Source organism: Dermacentor silvarum, chromosome 11, assembly GCF_013339745.2.
Source record: "Dermacentor silvarum isolate Dsil-2018 chromosome 11, BIME_Dsil_1.4, whole genome shotgun sequence".
NCBI lineage: Eukaryota > Metazoa > Arthropoda > Arachnida > Ixodida > Ixodidae > Dermacentor > Dermacentor silvarum.
Genome location: NC_051164.1, coordinates 95,208,447 through 95,225,142, shown reverse-complemented (window position 1 = coordinate 95,225,142; position 16,696 = coordinate 95,208,447). Strand labels below are relative to the sequence as shown.

The 16,696-nt window shown below is 49.9% G+C and overlaps 1 protein-coding gene across 2 annotated transcripts in view; it reads right to left on the bottom strand.

Moving 5' to 3' along the window:
* Positions 1 to 16,696, bottom strand: part of LOC119434146 (putative defense protein 3) — a 42,396-nt gene that overhangs the window by 20,595 nt on the left and 5,105 nt on the right. The window contains exon 1 of one of the 2 annotated variants that reach the window (XM_037701468.2): positions 223 to 500. The exons of the other annotated variant lie outside the window; for it this stretch is intronic. The gene's annotated coding sequence lies outside the window, so the exon portion shown is untranslated. Of the gene's footprint in view, positions 1 to 222; positions 501 to 16,696 lie in introns of those variants that run through there. 2 annotated transcript variants of the gene reach the window in all.

Here is a 16,696-nt window from a genome sequence, read left to right as displayed (position 1 = left end):
CCAGACACGTACCCGGCCTAATTTTGGCCACTTGGACAGGGAATACCTAAACCCACGAGCGTTCACGCATTGCACCTCCGTCGGAATGAGGCCGTGATGGTGGGTCGGGAGTCGAACCCTATACTATAAGCAGTAGAAAGAACGCGCAAGACTTATCGCGAGCGACAGCCCTTGTAGTATCGGTCTATCATATAGGCAAACACACTTCCGACAGGCTCGTACCCTTTAGGATCTCCACCGGAGCAGCAGCAGCAGCAGCAGCAGGAGGCGCGGGAACGGAGCAGCCAGAGACCCGGTCTAGCACGCAGCAAAGGAGGACACACCGCCGGTGGCTTCGAGAGCGGCACGCGCAATCGATCGCAGGTTGTGGTACGTAGTACAGGGCCGACCTCGTTCGACGCCCGCGGACTTCCGCCGTCCGAGTGAGTGTGCCTCGCCGCAGCAAGAGTTGGATCTCGGGCTCACCCGCTGACTAGTTTGTGACGAAACGCAGTTGTCTGGCCTTTTACTTTCGTCGGGCGTAGCGAGAGTGAGGGGGAGGGGGTTAGGTGGGAAGGGTGAGGGCGAGCTTGGTCTGACCTTTCGCTTTCGTCGAGGTAGCGAAGGAGAGAGAGAGAGATTTGAGGTGAGGACGAGAGTGAGCTTGTTATCTGCTCTTTCGATACAGGAGAGGAGGTCGTATAGAGACAAAGAGAGAGGTCTTTAATGAAAGGTCAGTGGAGAGAGGAACAGCTGGAGGCAACCAGGCTCTGCTGCTCAGCGTATGGGGAAGCGGGACTGGCAAAAAAAAAAAAAGGAAATGAATGGATATTTGGCGACGATGATGGCAGGTAGAGAAAGAGAAAGATAGAAAGCTGTGTACATGCACCATTTGCATATGTTGTAAAACTGTTGTGGCAGAAGGAAAGAGACGAGGGAGGGAATAACGCGCGGTGACGAGTAACCGCAAGAATGGTTAACTCTCTCGCCTATCGTTGCGTCACTGCCGCCTCCTTCACTCCACTCTATACCACTGCTGTGTCCGAGATGTCTGTTTTTCTTATGTATCTTTATTTATTTATATTTTTTATCCATACGTAAGTTTATAGTATGCGGAGAAGAAAAGGAAAGAGTCGGGATGTGAAGGAAATGGAGATACGAGCCAGCGTACGACGGTAAAGCTCCGACTCCCGAAGGAGTTGGACCTTCAGCTCGAGTTCCAGTTCGAGTAGTCTGGTAGCTTACCTTTCACGAGATAGACAGACATATATGTACACCGGTTAGCAAAAGTATTGGGACCACGGCCCTCGCAGAAAGAACTAAACGATAAACTGAAATTGAGGATTGCGCTAAAATGTTCCCAATGAGAAGCTTAGACTACAGACTTCAATGTCAAGTTACGTTCACTGGGTGATAAATAGGTTGGCTTTATCGCGGCATCCTTGGTCCGTAAACTTTTGCTCGAGGGTGTACGTATTCGCGGTAAGGCACAAGAGTGCCGATGGCGGACAATCGTTAGATGCTTATTCAATATTACAGGAACAGTGGGAACAGACTAAACCACTAGACAAAGAGGAGTTACCAGCACTTGTTGTTAGGCTGGTCGGTTCATAGCGCTAGAAAAAAAAAACGAAAAAAAAAACGTAGCTTACAAAAGATAATGACACGGGAAAACTTGTGTCCCGTAGCCTTCATTGTCAGACACACAATGAAGGCTACGGGACACAGACTTACCCGTGTCATCTATCTCATGTCTGTCTCTTTTTCAAGCTACATTTTTTTCTCGGGCAGAACGGAAGGAGGCGAAGTTGAAAATAACGCACCGCAAGGTTACGTGATGCAGGCGGTTCAAAGAACGTTTCACATGCGCCGCCAGGGTATTAAGTGGCGCTGTCTAACACGCCAAGGGCTAATCTTGCGCACAATACGCAGGAAAAAATGACGAGAGGACGGCCGCGATGGTTGCTTAAAGGGACACTAAATGAAAATATTAAGCCGAGTTAGTTCGACAGGTTATTCGTCTAGAAGTATACCATCTTTTCTCTGTGCGCCAATATACGACTCTGCTGCGCACAATATTAACCTCCGGAGGTACCGCTGCCGCTCCTCCATCTGAATCGCCCGCGCCAAAACGGACAAGTTCAAGTAACCCGGTTCCATAGTCTAACATAGGTGGCGCCACTCCGAGTTTTCCTATTTTCCGTAATTTTCTCGATTAGAAAAGCTCTGTTCTCGCTGGGAATGACGAATTCGCTTACACTGGAGTTTAACCTTTCACCCTAGCTCGGCTTCGCATTTAGTGTTCCTTTAAGGGTGCAGTCCCGCACGTGTAATGCGGAAGGCACGTGGGTTGAACTCCCACCTGCGCGCACCAAGTTGTCTTTTACTGCACGTTTATCTCCACTTTCGTTATTATTTCTACGTTTCAGTGAAACAATTAATTTCACGCCAAGCTTTTCAGGTTTCACTGTCTATTTGCGTCACTTGGTTGTAACTAACCAAAAAACATCGAGCATCTCGGTTACCCCTTCTTCTTACGGCGATTACGCGTTACAAGAATGGTCGGTTTCTCTGGCCACAGCCATCTTTCTTTTCTCTCACGTTCTCTCCCCCCCCCCCCCCCCCCGCGCCCCCTTTGTGTTTTCGTCCACAGCAATGACGAAGAAAAGTTGTTTGGCCTTCAGTGGTCACGAGGAAAGAGAGAGACAGAGAAATAGAGGTGGGTAAGTAGAGCTTGTTCTTAGGCTGGTTAGTGCAAGGTTAGTGCATTGGTTAATGCAATTAGTACAAGGAGATTGGTCTAGCGCAAAGCAAACGTGCCGTGTCTCTTTGAATGTGAGGCTGTTTGCTCCGCGCGACGGCTATAACTGCGCTAAAGAATGCTTTTGCGAAACCGCGCTTATTCGACGTTCGAAAGCAGGAAATTTGGATCCTGGAACTGACGCACGCGAGAGAAGACCTCCAAGCGTATGCCACCCGAAGCACTGTTTCTTCCGCAACTCTCAGTCCCTCCCCTCTCCTACCCGAGTACATCCCTCCCCCATTTCCCTTTCTTATCACCGATTTACGAAACGAATTCGCCTAGCCTCGCTGTAGTTTCCATGCGCAAGCGGCGCCAAGGTGAGTGGGGGCTATGCAGCGGTTGAGGCTAATTGCGTTTTGGATTATTCAATACGAGAGAGAGAGAGAGAGAGAGCAACGAAACAAAATGCAGCAACGATTACCGCACGCCGCGCGGTGACTGAGTAGCGGTTGGAAGAGGAGGTCGGAGGAGGAGGGAAAGGAAGAAGGTCGTGGCGCAGTACGCTCCTTTCCTGCTTTCAATCGTGGCCTCCTCGGCTAGGCTGTTTGTTCTGCGACGCCAGCAGAGAGCGTGGCCGATGCCGAGATGTGGGCCAATGACCTCCTCCTTGCCCAAGTCAACGGAGCCGCCGCCCGGCACCACTGCCACAGAAACAACAAAACGTCCGGGGCAAGGCCCCGTTAACCGCGAATGATATAGTGTCGAAGGAAGGAAGGAGCTACGGCGCGAAAGTGTTTAGGTTAAGGAGATAAGAAGTAAAGGTTCGACTGAAATAAAATGCAGTGTTGAACGCTAGATAAGGTATGCAGCGATGGAACAGCCGTTTCACGTTTCGGCGCAGATGTTGGCGCGTGCAAAAAGCTGATTTGGCGAAGCGATAACCACCTTTGACACAGTGTCTCAATATCCCCTCAAATAGTCAACAAATATAGGCGAGCAGGCTCTATGCGTAATAATGCGGCATTCAAGATAAAGGTTACTCGGGCTATAGTTTCATTATTTTTAACAGAATGCTTTTCCCCGTACAAAGCAGCTTCTACCATTACGAGTGGCAACAGGCGCTTGCGCTTTCGAGATAGCGGAACAGGAATGTGTAAGGAATATCACACCCTGTAGGACATGCACAACTAAACCGAAGTTACAGTGAACTCGTCCAGAGGTTTCTTCACTTCTAACGTGCAAAGACTCTTCTACAAAACCGTGCATCGGGTCACGCGAAAGCCGTTTAAATACAGCCACGGGATCAGCTCTTCCGATCGTGCAGGGTTTCAAGGAAAGTCCTCCGCTGATACCAAATTGTTAACCAGGGGTTGCTAACCTTCCTGTCTTCCCCAGTGTTTATCGTCCTCCTCTCCCTTAGCCAGAGGTTGAGGACGCGTATTACGCGGTATCTCCAAGAGGAACCGCCAACAACTGTGCGGAACAATGTGCGACCGAACCTTATTCGAAGCTGCTTTTTGATCCAACAGACTCCTCGCGCGAGCTCCGCGCCACCGTAGTGCGAGGAATACGCCAGTGCAGCACAAACGGCACAAAGAACGGGGCCGCGCAGTAGCAAAGCATTAAATCTTCCGCCACACACACACACACACACACACACACACACACACACACACACACACACACACACACACACACACACACACACACACACACACACACACACACACACACACACACACACACACACACACACACACAATCGGTCCAATGGATTGGCGTACTTACGCCAATCCATCGGTAACGCTTGGCGGACTCATTTCAGGGCGTTGTGTCGGGAGGGGGGGGGGGGGCGGGGTGCACCATGCGCGGGGTGGGTCTCACACACGTTGCGGGCTTGTGTCCTGTTCCGCATCGCTGTGCGCGTCGTCTTGTTCGCCCGTCTCGTGCTGCGCTTCTGAACTGTGGCGAACTTTCCTGCATGAAAGGGGGCACTCGGGCGGAGCTGTTGCCGGCATGCCTTCCAAGGCCGCGCCTGTAGCCAACACACACACACACACACACACACACACACTTGGAAACTGCCCTGACGAAGAGCTTTCCACTCTCGAAACTGTTTTCATAAATAAACTTTACGTTGTCGTTTACCACAACGCCTCCATTGTGCCATAATTTCTTCGAATAACGACTGGCCCATTGATCTCCTACCTTATCATGATATATATATATATATATATATATATATATATATATATATATATATATATATATATACCTTTTCATTGGGAGAGAAATGGCGTGCGGCGAGCCTTTCAATCGTTATAAAACATTTGCGTAAGCCACCGCCACCGTTCTCACGCCTTCAAGTCTATAGCAGACTTGAAATCCCTATACTATGTCTACGTTAGCCTCCTGTATGAGGTCGACGGTCTTGCTCAACACGGCGATCACTGCGGTTGCTAGACCAGTATGATGCATATAAGCTTTGCGCTTCGGCACTGCTATTTTGCACTATAAGGCATAATATCCAAGGGGATCGCATATAAAGAATCCGGCTGCTATTTGTGAATACACAATTTACACAATACACAATTAGAATGAAAGCGTCGCAGTGGACGAAAAAAAAATTAACCGGCTTTCGTACTCTTCTTCCGCGAAGAAAAAAAAAAACATTGGCTAACGACACACTAAGGCTTCGCATGGTCATGCCTCGTGCTGGGACCATGCGCTATGTAGATCGACGAGATCTGTAACGCATACATCTACCACTGCCTCGGACACTCGCGTAGTCTGCAGCCGGTCGCTCGACGGCTCCACAAGTGTGATTCACGCTGTGTGGTACGCAGTTATTGCCAACCAAAACTATATTATGCGTGGGCAGAAACCTCATCCAACAAACGAGGTAGTCGCGCAATGTATCTACAGATAACGATTTGAGCGCCTGTCAAAGCAAACAGCTCAATTTACTCCGCAGAAGAACGGTACCCACGTTGTTAGGATAGTGATGTGTTTTGTAGCTATTCATTGCTGCTATACCTCAGCTTATAATTACAGTGAAAATGCTCTACTAAGGTCACATTCGTGAAACGAATTTTGAGAAATACAGAAGTGATCTCCGAGGCTCATTGTAGGCTCTAAAGACGCGCGCGCACATCGCATTGGTACTCCATCCGCCTCAACGCCTCAGAAACTCCTGCCATGCTGACTTAAATCCCTTCAGTACATCTTACAGAACTGTTTCCCGCGTAGAAGACGCCATGTTATGCTAAACCGACCCCGCCAGCGCGAAGAAACCACCAGAAACTGCCGCCAAGCGCATACCATGGCATACAACACGGAGCGCCCGCTCAAGCCAGCAGTAAGTAAGTAAATAAGTGAGTGGTCCTGATCCCTTTTGACGCAGGGCAGGCGTTTGTCAACGCCACAGGAGATGTAGAAAAAAAGAGAGATGGCGCCACTGCCTACGCAATATGGCGGCGCCCATGAAAAAAACTGTCTATATATAAGCTTGACAGTAATTACCAGTGGGAGAACAAGGAATGTCGCGGGAGCCAGCGCTTCAACAAATGCGCTTGTCGGGGCGAAGATAAAAAAACACCGCCCAAGCACTCCGTACAGAGGGTTAACCAGCGAAGCTGAAACGTGCGGCCCCGTTGTTTAGCAGTGGGCTAATCCCGACGCTGTATTGAAGCGTTTCTCAATTATTGGTTACGTGTTTGTGTTTCTAGTGGAACGCAAGCGCCAATGGCGGGCGGATGCTGCTAACCACGACGTCGAGCTGACTTGAGATATCGAACGCGTGCGACAACGGCGAGCCGAGGAGGCGGCGTTGCGGGCAGAGCAGCGTCAACGTGGCAATGGCGGGAACGCGTTCGCCGGGGCCAACGCCTGCTTTCGGCGGGAGTTTCTCGAGCGGCACTTTGGCTTCGGCTGCGACGAAACGTCCACGTTGGAATCGTGAAGTGGAACGCAGGCGCCAACGGCGGGCGGACGTTGCTAACCACGACGCCGTGCTAACTCGAGATATCGAACTGATGCGACAACGGCGAGCCGAAGAGCCGGCGTTGCGGGCAGAGCAGGTAGGACGCAGAGAACGACGTCCCTAACGGCGCTGCCAATGGCGCGCGTGTTTGGGTGAGACGTAGAGAACGACGTAACTGACGGCGCAGCCAATGGAGATGTTTAGAGAAACATGGGACGAATGGTATTTCGTTTCACGTAGCCATATACAGCTTTCACTGTAAAATGGACGGAAAATGAAAAAAATGCAGAGCCCTTCCCCTGTCGAGAAAATTGGGGTAAGCAAAGCTTCTGCCAAGACGACGCTGTAGCAGGCGTTCCGCTTCGTTTGCCCTAAACTCAGGGTCGGCGGCTCTTCGCTGACGTTTGGCCACAACATCGCACTCCCGCAACTCGGGGTTCGCGGCTCTTCGCTGAAGCTTCGTCTGGGCTTCGGAAGCCCTCACGCTAGAACCGGCACGTCGAATACGAGCCCTTTCCCGAGCGAGTTCGCGGCACCGTTGCTCAAACGCAGCCTGCTCCTCGGCAGAACGCACCCCGCGCGGCCTTTGTATCCGGGCGCCGAAACAGATCTGAGGCGAGGGAAGCGCGGCGGAGCGCGCGCCAACCCCCTTTCCTTCCCCGCAACACACCAAACGACCCTGACTGGTCGCGCGCGTCACGATATCCGACCATGCACCCCGTACAGATAGTAAACCAGAGGAGCTGAAATGTGTGGCCTCGGTATAAGCCACACGTGATTTTTTTTCTTTCTTGTCCCCGGCTCACACCCGCATACTCAATACGGGTATGCACCACAGGTGATTTTTATTATCGTTAATCGTGACATAACTGACCAGCATGTGATGTTGTTGCTGTCATGACCAACCAGTCTTGTTAGTCATACATTCGTAGCCTTCAATGCCAATTTTGGTATGTACCAAGTCAACGAAACGCGAGTTTTCGACAGGTTTTCGATAGGGCTTTAGCATGACACCAGTACCACACTTGTGAGGCAATACAAGCTTCGCTTGAAAACTTTCTTGCGAAGTGCTGTTACCCGTTACCCAAGACAAATTTCCTTGGCGCGGGAACTGTTAACGATATCGACTACCGATAAACAGCAATCGACAGCGCATCAGCTAGCAGCAGACACGCCCACTAGCGACAAAAGTGTTGAACTACTCCCGATAGAAAACTTTCGAGGATATCACTATAAGTGTACGGGTCGTTTGACTAAGCGACCGGCGATAGTATTTGTCGTTACAAGAAGACGTCGCACTGGACTTTACATCACGCAATTATATAAGCAACTTAAAAAGTGTCTAACGGATTCAATTTTGTTTAGGAGGGGCCTCGAACGAAAGACATATTGACAGGGTCTGGTCTTTTTAGTAGCAGTGTGCCAAGCACGCGAGATGCACAATCATTATACGATGAGCAAAATTATCTAAAAAAATAAAATAAACTAAAAAGATCATGTACACGCTCCATCATAGAAGCGAGTGCCTTCTTTAGCCAATGTTTGCTGAATACGCGTTTCAACAACTTACAACGAACATGTTATCTAATGCAAACATATGACGTTGCTTTTCATGATTAAGCCAAAAATAGAATATTACCGTCTTAAGTTTCCCGGCACATGACTACGACACCAGCACCTTGTAAAGGGCTCCAATGGTTAATCACTCATCGCTTTAAATCCCGTCGGCGATCCCATAAGTTATTTCAAGATTGAGCGTGAAGGTCATAGCTGTTATTGTTGTGCCCCTGGTCCACGTGCGTACGATGGACATCAGTGCATACAGCGGCATACATACATACATACATACATACATACATACATACATACATACACGCACACACACACACACACACACACACACACACACACACACACACACATACACAGTACAGAATTGAAATTGAGTTGCAGTAAGCGCACGCTTCCAATCATTTCATCTTATTAATCCCCACCTAAATTTTTACATCTATTTGTGAAATAAGTAAAGAGCGCTAAAGAACGCGAGCCAAAAAGCACGAAGTGCGCTGTGCCCTCAGCGCTGTCAAGATGTTTGATTACACAATTAAATAACTCGCCAAGCTTTCAGCAATAGCACTACATGATTTAGCATTTGAAAACTGAGGTGAAAACCACGTAACACTGTATATTATTATTTGGTTTAGCTGCACTCGGTGAAAGAAGAAGAAGCAAGTAAAAAGAACAGCTCACGTCAAAATACCTGTTTCATAATTTTGTTCATGTAGTCTCGCACTTTTCTTTCCTTTCGTTTTTTTCCCCCTTTTGAACTTTTTCGTTTCTGGTCGTAGAGTAATGATTTCTCTTATGATACCTCCTGTCGCCCGATTCTAGGCCTATCCCTCTTAGTAGGTGCGTGCCATAGCTGACGATCATCATCTTCCCCAACGTCAGAACGTGGCACGCTTCAAGAAAGAGGACAGACAGTTAAGCTGCCCTGGTTGTCCCCTCGCATCGACGCAAGATGTGCCTGGACGATGTGAGTCCGACCATATCCTACCGAGCTTTCGCGAAAGTGTTGCATATGAGCCCGGGGTCGCTGATGCAGCGTCTGCATAGAAACAGATCGCGAGAACTCTGCTTCGGTGAGCGTGAATAAACGCGGCAGAACGGGCGCATCTACAGCTAGTGCGCAATGACGTCACCGAGCCGCAAGGCTGGGGCTCTATAGTACCGTGCCAAGCAGCGTAGCGAAGAAAGGCAATAGCATGATAGGACGCGCTAAAATGAGGAAACGACATCGCGCGGGGGTTCTGGTGCAGGCGCCATTAACGTTCCGGTTGCGTCTCTATCAAGAGAGGGAGGGTTGCTTGTCCGTAAATGCATTGCCCTTCGTGGAATATCGCCTTACAGGAAACGCAAACTTGAGAGACCGGGTAGGTGGAATCACCCGGTGGTTCGTACCTTAAGCTGGCAGGACGCATAAATCAGTTTTCTTGCAAGAAGAGAAAAGACAGACGCGTTGTAGTTAGACAAAGCGTCACAATATGCCGCTATGATATATATATATATATATATTATATATATATATATATATAATATATATACAAATGTGCAAACTGAAATCAATCTAGGAGTGAACAAGAAAGTTCGCAATGCCATGTTTGAATTGCCCTCCTCAGTTTTAAGTTACATTCAAAGGCGGTGAAGACAATCGGCTTTATCGGATATTCCCTGGCCAGTGCATTTTTGTTCAGTGTAGTACGCGGTAAACATCCATTAAGAAAAAGGAAACTGAACATAGTAAACCAGGAATAAACATCCCTCTTCAATCTCCTTCCGCCTTGCGCAGAATACTTCCTCACAAGTAATCGTCTCTTGAAGAGAAACTGGGTGTTTTATGTCTCATATTAAATTTCACTAAAATAAATTATGCGGTTCTACGTATCAAGGGCACAGTTTGGTTATGAGTGCGAGAGACGCCTCACAGTTAGAAGCTCCAGATGAATTCTCACTACCTGGGGTTCTCTAACGTGCACTCGATCTTCAGCACAACATCGTTTTTTGGCTTGACGCCCATTCCGGACGCGAGAGGCATGGTACCCGCTCCTCTAAATATAAAGATCTCCTCACGTGGGACGCGACGTCGTGCTAGCACGATGTCGTGTCCCACGTAAGGAGAATTATTCAATGCATTTAAGGAGACTTAAGTGCTTCTGTAACTTTTTACCAATGGCGCTGGTTAGAAGTCTTGATTTTGGTGTTAAATGCGTAGTGTTTGCACCAGATTTTCCTACTCACCTTGATCGCTTGGAGCAGGTTTTACGCTGTCTCAGTGACGTTGGCCTCCAACTCAACCTGAAAAAATGTCACTTTGTGGCACGCAAGCTGACAATTCTTGGACATGTCGTGTCGAAGGACGGCGTTCTCCCCGATGCCGCAAAGCTCCATGCTGTTAAAGAATTCCCAAGGCCAACGTCTCTAAAAGACTTGCGTAGTTTCATTGGCCTCTGCTCGTACTTCCGCCGCTTCATTCGAAATTTAGCTTCGATTATGGCACCGCTGACAGAGCTACTTAAGGGAGACCCCAATCTTTCCGCGTGGTCCCCGGCTTGCGACGAGGCCTTCGCGAAGCTACGTCGCTTGCTTACAACACCACCGATACTGCGCCATTTCGATCCAACTGCTCCCGCGGAAATGCATACGGATGCTAGCGGCGTTGGTCTTGGCGCTGTGCTGGCCCAGCGAAAGCCCGGCTGCCAAGAATATGTTGTTGCTTACGCGAGCCGCACTCTTACAAAAGCTGAAGCGAATTATTCAGTCACGGAAAAAGAATGTCTAGCGATCATCTGGGCCATTACAAAATTTCGTCCGTACCTGTACGGCCGGTCCTTCGATGTTGTCACCGATCACCACGCACTTTGCTGGTTGTCGTCCCTCAAGGGTCCCTGCGGCCGCCTAGCCCGGTGGGCGCTGAGGCTCCAAGAGTACGACATCCGGGTTGTCTACCGCTCAGGCAAGAAGCACGCAGATGCCGATGCTCTTTCGCGCTCGCCTGTCCATTGTGTGTGTCTGACATTGTCAGTGTCCATTGTGTGGGCCTGACATTGTCAGTGTCTCCGTCCTAGACGACCCACTTCCCCCATTCGCTTCTGTCGACATGGCTTTGGAGCAGCGCAAGGACTCCTGGATTTCATCTTTGATAGATTACATCTCTGATTCACCTGAACGCCCACCATCCCAAGCGCTACGCCGGTAAGCTTCGCACTTCGCCATCCGCGACGGCATCGTCTATCGCCGTAACTACAGTTCCGACGGCCGCAAATGGCTGCTTGTAATACCCCGGCAGCTCCGCACAGATGTATGCGCCGCTTTCCACGCCGACCCTCAGTGTGCACACGCTGGTCTCTTGAAGACCTACACCAGACTACGTCATAGGTTTTATTGGTGCGGTATGTACACATTTGTCCAAAAGTACATTCGCTCTTGCACAGAATATCAACGCCGCAAGCCTGATCCTTGCCGCTCTTCTGGACCAATGCAACCTTTGCCGTGCCCTTCACGACCCTTTGACCGGGTTGAAATAGACCTATACGGGCCTCTGCCATACACAGCTGCTGGCAATCGCTGGGTCATTGTAGCTATAGACCACCTCACGAGGTATGCCGAAACGGCCGCTCTATACCAGCCGCGACGGCTCGTGACGTTGCTTCCTTCTTGCTTCAACGCTTCGTTCTATACGTCACGGCGCTCCCCGCGAACTACTGAGCGACCGCGGCCGCGTCTTTCTCGCCGATGTCCTTCAAGAACTTCTCGCTGAATGCCGCATTATTCATCGCTGTGCCACCGCATATCACCCGCAAACAAATGGATTGACAGAACGCTTTAACCGAACTCTTGGCGACATGCTTTCGATGTATGTCGCCTCCAACCACACCAACTGGGACCTCATCCTTCCCTATGTCACGTACGCCTACAATACGGCACCCCAGCCAACGACGGGCTTTTCTCCTCTCTTCTATATGGCCGAGAACCATCATTTCCCATTGACACTATTCTTCCTTACCGTCCCGACTTATCAGAGGGTACACCGGTTTTCGAAGCCAATCGGTATGCAGAAGAATGTCGGCAACTAGCTCGCTCCCTTACAACGCAAGAACAAGCGCTACAGAAATTTCGTCATGACGACGGGAGCCCCCACAATTTTCGCCTGACGCTCTCGTTTGGTTGTGGGTGCCGCCTACTTCGACATCAGGTGTTTCCTCCAAGTTTGTATCCCGATACCATGGACCCTACCGGGCTCTGCAGCAAACTTCTCCGGTGAACTACGTCATTGAACCTCTGACGCCCCCTACGGACCTGCGTCGCCGAGGCCGCGAAACTGTCCACGTCGATCGGCTCAAGCCGTATCACGATCCCTTCTTCCTCACGACGCCGTATGCCTCCTGTGCGGCTCCGTCTTCAGCGAGGGGGGAAGATGTAAGGAAGAAGAAGTGCGTCGTGTAGAGCTCCGCAGCCGGATCGCCAGCGCTACTGAAGTGGGGCTCGGGCTCGACGCTGTTCCTGGTGCGCCTGGCTAAACCTACGCTGCTGTGTCTTCCTGTCGGCGTCCTTCGTGTCGTCCACAGCCGTGCTAGACTTCCTTGTCATAGCGTCATGGCTCTAAGAATCTAATGTTAAATGTGCGTTCTATACTGTGATGTCATGTGAAAACTGAGGTTAGATTTGTTTTTCCACTATGTATGGGCCTTCGAGCTAACAATATAAAATAAATAAATGTGCGTCGCTGTCATTGATGTGTCAGATGCCATATATCTGCGATGGATATTTATTTTTAGCGTCTGGGAAAGTTGCGCGGTCTCATTCGGAAATCGTCCTCAAACAACGCTGCCGAATCCTCAGCGAGATGTCGCAAAAGCGAGCAACGCAATGCACCGTTCCGTTCATTGCTGCACTTGTAAATACTCGCTAATAAAATTCCACGAGATGGACGACAGTGACACGCACATGTATGCGTGAAGCTGTCGGTGGGGGCAGCAGTCGAATGATTGTCAAGATTTGACCCCAATACTACGAGACTACCTGCAAATACCTCATGCGTAATTTAGTTCGACGGCTGAATCTATCGCTGCTACCTCGAAAGCCGGATAGAAAAGTGGGTCAACGCAAGGCTTTCATTAGTCTAGAACGAGCAGGATTGTTAATTTTTTTTTCGCAGTGCACGCTCTAGGCGTCAATCAACCCTTTGTAGTTTACAAATCCTTCCTTCGCTGTCCTAGGTATGCAAATGCTTGGAGTCTTCGAGTAGCGCTGCTTTCGACTATAGAATCCAATATTCGCGATAAACGACCTTGGAATATCAAATCGTATACCTAATATTTCCAACTTCTAAAAGCGAAATATTGTCACCATTTCGTAGAAGTGCAGGGTATCGATCCCCGTACCTCTCGCAGATGCCACTTGGCAGTGATCGTCGAAAATGTGATTCTGCCGGTCAAGCGCGTCGGCTTTTATACATGACTTGTCTAAGGTGCCAGTGTAATCGCTGGTGCCTGCGTGCCTTCGAGAAAGTACTACACAATTCGTGCCGTGCATATAATCTGATTACACAAGGTTCAGTGAAAACATAACCTATAGAATCGACGATAACCTAGCTTCCAGTAAGTTCCAATCATGCAAAAGCGTCTCGCGCTGAGCGATAACTTTAAGTTGTTAATCGGGTGAAATGCAGTCCCCGAGAAAAGGATAAAATAAGTACACGTGTCAACATAAAGATTCCGTGCAGCCTGTTTGGCAATAAAAGGTTTATTTAGATTATTTGATACCGCTAATGCCGATATCAACTGGATTTCAGCCCAACTGGGAAGCTTGTAGACTAGAAACAAAGGAAAGTTGTTCCTAATAGTAGTCGAACAGAACGATTATTCGACAACTTCGAACAATCAATTCTGAAATCGAATACGAATAGAAGAGCGAAGGCTACTTGACTGATATTCGGAAATTTCGGGTATTCGCACACCACAAATAAATGCTTGCCTGCGGACTCAAACAGGTTACGCGAACATAGGTGGTGCAGCCGCTACACGAAAAAAAAATCAGTGCCATTCCACTCTGTGAAGGCAGATAACCAGCGAAGCTGTGTATGTGGTGATTGACCGTTGCTCCGGTGAAACGTTCCAAGTTTCCGGGATCGGGGCCACATGGACGGTTCACATTTTTTTTTTTTTCACCACGCGGTCCTGGCGCGCAGAACGCTTGCGCTTGGCGTCCGCGGCCCGGTCATCGTCGGTGGTCTCCTTTCGCCGTCGCGATGTGCGCTAACGCACAAAGAACCTACACACAATCTAGGAGAGACAATGACGTTTTTCTTAAAGACGAATACACCAATCACAGCGCGTGTACTAGCGCTGACGCGCTCACGTGGCCGTCAGGGTGAGCTACGTCACGTAATGAAGAAGCAAACATACGTTCCTGCGAAAAGCGCGGTGCGGTGCAGAAGTTTTTTACGATTCCGAAGTAAGCGCCTCCATTCCGACGATTTCATACGACGCCACAAGGTGGCGCAACGCGTCTCAAATTGTTGAACTACTTCCGGTCTATCTATCTACTTCCGTTGCCGGACGCGATCTCCTGGAACCTAGCCAATACCAGCTTCGCTGTAAAAAAAAAAAAGAAAAAAGAAAAAAAAAACGCGCTTGATTCGGGCACTGGCAAAGCGGTGCTCACAAAAGACGTCTTGCAGTGTTATGCTGACTTTTTGTTGCCTTGCGTTTTGCAAGGACATGGACTTACAGACCAGAAAATGTTACTCTAGCAAAACCGTTCAGTGCAAGCGCCCTTACTCTCGACCCAAGTCCCCAGCTGTCGGCGCAGCTGGACCGCGCAGGGCTGCTGATTTGGTGACTTAGAAGCTGACGACAAATCCATGATGATCGCCCACTGGCAGCAAACATGCGACAGGAACAGCTTGAGCGTTACCACCGTTGTTCTTTCCAGCAGGTCCGGCAGTCTCCGGCAAAAAATGGCTGGCCCCTAGAAGCGTTGCAAACTTTGGTTTGTAGCATTCTGGTGTGCGATCTTATAACGGTTCAGAAAGCGAACCGTTAAAGGATAGTGCTCCTGGTCTATAGAACTCTGCCGTACGAAAAAGAGTGCGGGGAAATTACGGCAGAAACCATGCCCGGTGATTATTTAAATGAATGCGAAGCATTTCTCCCCTGCACGTGGCGCAAAGCCCGAACGAACTCGCGTCCTCCAGGGGAAACGTTCGCTCGAGGACAGCCACATGCGCGGGCCGAGACACCCTGACGACGTACGATCGAAACCAGACACAGTCTCGAACGCTACACGCCGCACCAAATTCGTATTCGACTAAGTGCTTTTGAAATTACGCGTGGGCGACCCTCAAGTGGCTTGGTCTCTCCGGCCTGTTCAGCGGCCGTTCGCTTGGCGTGCCAACTGTTCGGCCGCGCGTATCTCGTCGGCACGTCGCGAATCGCTTCCTGCCTCACCACTTCGGTAGGCATCGCATGTCTATGTAGTCTCTGTAAAGCCTTTGCACTGTTACGCTCCTCCTCCGCTTGATACTTTCGAGGGTTCATTGCTGTATCTGCAAGTAGAGGCCTACGCGCAACATATAGCGCAGCTAGCGCAACCGAGCCACGTCTGTTTGTGGCGCGCACACCCGTACCGGCGAGTGGAGCAAGACGAGTTGGTGCAAAGCGAGTAGGGGCGTGCGCGTGGAAGCGTGGGAGAGCTCGCGCATGGGCGTGGAGCAAGGAGGGGCCGAGTCAATAGCGGCCAGCGAGCGGGAGCATGGTGGCGACATTTGTTAAGTTCGACGACCCTTACTTGGATATTTTATTTGTATACATGGAGACTAACTAGGGGGGGTATTACAGAAACGTTTCCATATGTGTGTAGGTATGCATGAAAACTAACTAGGAGGACGTTACAGAAACGTTTCCATATGTGTGTAGGCCCGGGGAGTGCCGCGCGCTATCGGCTAGCAAGATAGGCCGTTTAGAGCGGGGTGGCGGGCGCCGCTGAGCCGATGGTCATGGACCACATGTGCACGATGTTTTGAACCGTCAACCACGGCAAACTGATGCCGACAAACGCGTCACTTGCCGATCGTCACTGTTTTCGCTCCCCCACCCACGGTGTCGGGGGAGCTGGACAAAGGATAAAAGGGCACGCGCCGGCAGCGCTCCTTGTGAGGCTAATGGGCAGGTGGGAGTCGCGTTGCTCAGGTGGTCTTCGTCGCATAGAGCAGGCCGCCACCTGTGTTCAAGCAATTGCGCGGCGCATCCTCTAGTTTGCGGCTTGCTCGAGTGCATGGGCCGGGTAACAAGGGGATTAAAAGTGGAAGGGAAATTCTTTTCCTGGCTTTTGCTTGTGTACTTTATTGGTGCTGTTTTGTGTTACTAGTTTGTTTATTTTTGGTTTGCTCGTGTTTGCTTTGAAGTGAAGCTACAATGTAAGGATTGGCCAGG